Source organism: Triticum aestivum, chromosome 2B (assembly GCF_018294505.1).
Source record: "Triticum aestivum cultivar Chinese Spring chromosome 2B, IWGSC CS RefSeq v2.1, whole genome shotgun sequence".
In the NCBI taxonomy this organism is placed as follows: Eukaryota; Viridiplantae; Streptophyta; class Magnoliopsida; order Poales; family Poaceae; genus Triticum; species Triticum aestivum.
In genome coordinates, this window is record NC_057798.1 from 710758139 (window position 1) to 710762064 (window position 3926).

The window sequence follows — 3926 nt, forward strand, 5'->3', positions numbered from 1 at the left end:
TTATTCCCAGCCCCTAATGTGATGTATCTTGATTGAGGGTGGAAGACGTTCGCCCGTATCCACAGCCTGATGGAGGGGTTCACCCTCCATTTTAAGTTGATGGAGGGCGATCTCCTCTCGGTCAAGGTCTTCGGGTGCTTCGGCACTCGGGCGAAGTGCTGTGTGGACAGCTCCTCCGATAGTGAAGGCTCCCCCTCGAGCGAGAGTGACAAGGAGGGGAGCGACAGCGACGATGAGGGTAGCGGGCGGCGGGATGGCGGGTCCGACTAGGTGTTGAGCGCCGCTTTGCATGGCACCGGCGACCCCATCATCCGTGTCGCCGGCTCCTTGAACTCCCCGGGGTCGTCTCCTTGGGCGGCTGGCGTAGGGAGGCTGCGGAAGGGGAAGAGGGCTGGCGACAAGGCCGTCAGGTCGGAGTACGAGGGCGTGGTGCCCTCGACAGTGTGCTGACGTCCTGTCGCCCCGTCTTCGAGCCCCACTTTCAGCGTCGCCATCACCGTCCAGCCTTCGGACAGCCCCCGGGATGTTCTCTTGGTGTCTTCTGGCACCCGTAGTTAGCCTAGGCGCTCCCTTTGCCCTTTTCGCCTCCTTGACCTACCTCCTGAAGAGAGGGACAGGAAAGGGATTACGGGCATCTTATCTTTTTAATTTGTAAGCCTTCGGGCCTTAGCTGCATTTAAAACTTGTAATCCTCTCTTTCATGTTTTTCATCCTCTATGGACTGTACCTGAGTGGGATGTTTTTTAATGAAAAAGGGGATGCTTGCCGGGTTATTTGTCTCACGGGTTGAACCCACGCCAAGGAGCAAATCCTTGGTATCCCTCGGACAGACAGTTCGCCTCCCGGCAACAGGCCCTGCCGCCTTCCCACGTCGCTCGATCTTTCTCATGCCTTTGACGGAGGCGGGAACGAGGTGGGTGCGGCCTCCTCGTTTCATCCCTTCGCTGCCGCAACTACGACCAAGCTTGGCCCCAGGAACGGGCTCCAGGGCCTAGAGTTGAGGGAGCAAGGCGGTTTTTGGGAAGAAACGCGGTTTCGCATTCCCCAGTCCATAAGAGGATGCATGAAGAGGGACAAAAAGACTTATCTGATGTTGCAGCCCCCGACAACTCTGGCTTGCCGCGGACGAATCTTGGCACTCGCAGCCCCCAGCAATACTGGCTTGCCGGGGCCTAGGTGTCGGCGCGCCCTTCTTCTCCTTTTCGTCCTCAAGCGGTCTGGCCAGGATATGCGAGCCCTGCGAACGAAGGAAAAGCAAAAGGACGGACTCTCGACCTCTAAGCTAGGGGTTAGCTGCTGTTAGGCACTATCAACCCTAACCAAGGACGAGACTCGACCTAGCATGCATGCTATAACCCCGGGGAACCAGCGCTTCATTTACTTGTGCTCAGGGTCTGCGCCTGGCTCTGTACAAAGGATTACATGCAACAGCGGCAAGACTTGTACAGAAAGGTGGTTGCCGGACAGGGTCCGACAACCGCGCCTTACGGATAAAACTTACGAAGATGCTCGATGTTCCAGGAGTTGCTCACCGGAAAGCCATCTTCGGTCTCAAGGCGGATAGCGCCAGGCCTAGTGACTCGTTTCACCCGATAAGGGCCTTCCCACTTTGGCGTCAACTTGTTGGAATTCTTGGCGGACTGAACGCGCCGAAGAACAAGGTCGCCTTCCTCGAAGCTTCTGGCGTTAACTTTGCGGCTATGGTAGCGACGCAAAGCTTGCTGGTATCGAGCAGCTCGTACCGCAGCCTGAAGACGATCTTCCTCAAGGAGCAGCGCGTCGTCTTGCCGCAGCTGCTCTTGCTCAAGCTCGTCATAAGCGAGCACTCGAGGCGATCCGTATACGAGTTCCATGGGGAGAACTGCTTCTGCTCCATATACTAGAGCAAAAGGTGTCTGGCCAGTGGCTCGATTTGGCGTCGTCCTGATCGACCAAAGAACCACCGGCAGCTCCTCGATCCAATTTCTTCCGCACTTGTGCAGCCTGTCGAAAGTTCTGGTCTTGAGCCCGCGCAGCACTTCAGCGTTTGCCCTCTCCGCTTGAGCGTTGCTTGTCGGGTGAGCAACAGAAGCGAAGCAGATCTTGGCGCCAAGATCTTGGACGTACTGCATGAAGGTGTGGCTCGTGAATTGTGTGCCATTGTCGGTGATGATCCTGTTAGGGATTCCGAAACGGCAAACAATTGACCTGAAGAACTTCACTGCTGACTGTGCTGTCACCTTCCTCACTGCTTCCACTTCAGGCCACTTTGTGAACTTGTCGATTGCGACGTACAAGTACTCAAAGCCCCCGACAGCTCGGGGAAAGGGGCCGAGGATGTCGAGCCCACAGACCGAAAATGGCCAGGATAAAGGTATTGTTTGGAGAGCTTGAGTTGGTTGATGTATCTGTTTGGAGTGGAACTGGCACGCTTCACACTTGGTTACTTGTGCAGTTGCATCCTGGAGGGCTGTCGGCCAAAAGAAACCTTGCCGGAAAGCTTTGCCGGCAAGTGCTCTTGCGCCAATGTGGTGGCCACATATGCCTCCATGTATCTCCGCCAACAGCTCCTGTCCATCTTCCCGGGAAATGCACTTCAATTTCACTCTGTTGAATCTTCTTTTGTACAATATGTCATCGACAAACTGGTACATACTTGATTGCCGGGATACTCTCTCCGCTTCTTCCTGCTCTTCGGGAAGTTCTCCTGTTTGAAGGAAATGGACAATCTGCTGTGCCTATGCCGGAGCCTGTGGCTCAACGACTAGGACTAGAGACGCAAATGCTGCTGCGGGAACATCTGCTTCCACGGCAAGAATCTGTGATTCAGCCGGAGCGTGATGCTCCCCGGCAAGCGTGTCGGGACATAGCTTGTCGGGAGCGTCTGCTTCGACGAAACAAGCCCTAGGGCTTGTCGGAGCAGACTGCTCCTCAGCACTCTTTGTGTTGATCTTGGGGATCTTCTTGACGGCGGCTTCGAGGAGCTCTGCCGGAAAGAAGTCGCCAGTAACCAACTTCCTCGTCTTGCTCTGTCCAGTTGATGGTGTTACAGATGGTTGAGTCAGCTTGAGCACAAAAATCCCTGGTTCCACAGGTAACTTGAGTGCGGCGCACTTTGACAGGCCGTCTGCAATGTCATTTTGAACTCTTGGAACATGTTCCATTTGCAGGCAGTCAAAATGATCTTCCAGCTTCCTCACTTCATCAATGTAGGCTTCCATCAACGGACTCTGATAATCTTTGTTTACTTGACGGACGACAAGCTGTGAGTCACCCCGGACAATAAGCTTCTTGATCCCAAGGTCTGCCGCGATCCTAAGTCCGGCAAGCAAGCCTTCATACTCCACAGTATTGTTTGTTGCTTGCTCCTTGGGAAAGTGCATCTGGACCACGTACTTGAGGTGCTCTCCAGTGGGCGCGACGAGTAGTACGCCCGCACCGGCGCCTTGCAGCGAGAAGGCACCATCAAAGTACATGATCCATTCTTTGTTCACTTCCTTGACGGGGATGCTCCTCTCTGGAGTTTCTCCATCAGGTGTTGGCGTCTATTCTGCTATGAATTCTGTCAATGCTCGGCTCTGGATAGTTGAAGTGCTCTCAAACTTGAGGCCAAAGCTTGACAATTACAGCGCCCACTCGACAATCCTGCCTGTTGCTTCTGGATTCTGCAGTATCCTCTTCAACGGAAAGCGAGTGACAACTGTGATTTCATGTGCTTGAAAGTAATGGTGCAGCTTCCTCGATGCCATGAGAAGGCCGAAAAGCAATTTCTGCACACCAGAGTACCTTGATCTAGCCCCCTGCAGAAGGGAACTGAACAAGTAAACTGGGCGCTGCACCATCTTCTTCTGTTTCTCTTCTTGTGGTTGCGCAGATCTATCCTTGTCGGAACCAAAACTTGTCGGGGAAGCCCCCTGCTTGTCGCTGGACTCGCCTGCCGCGGTCGC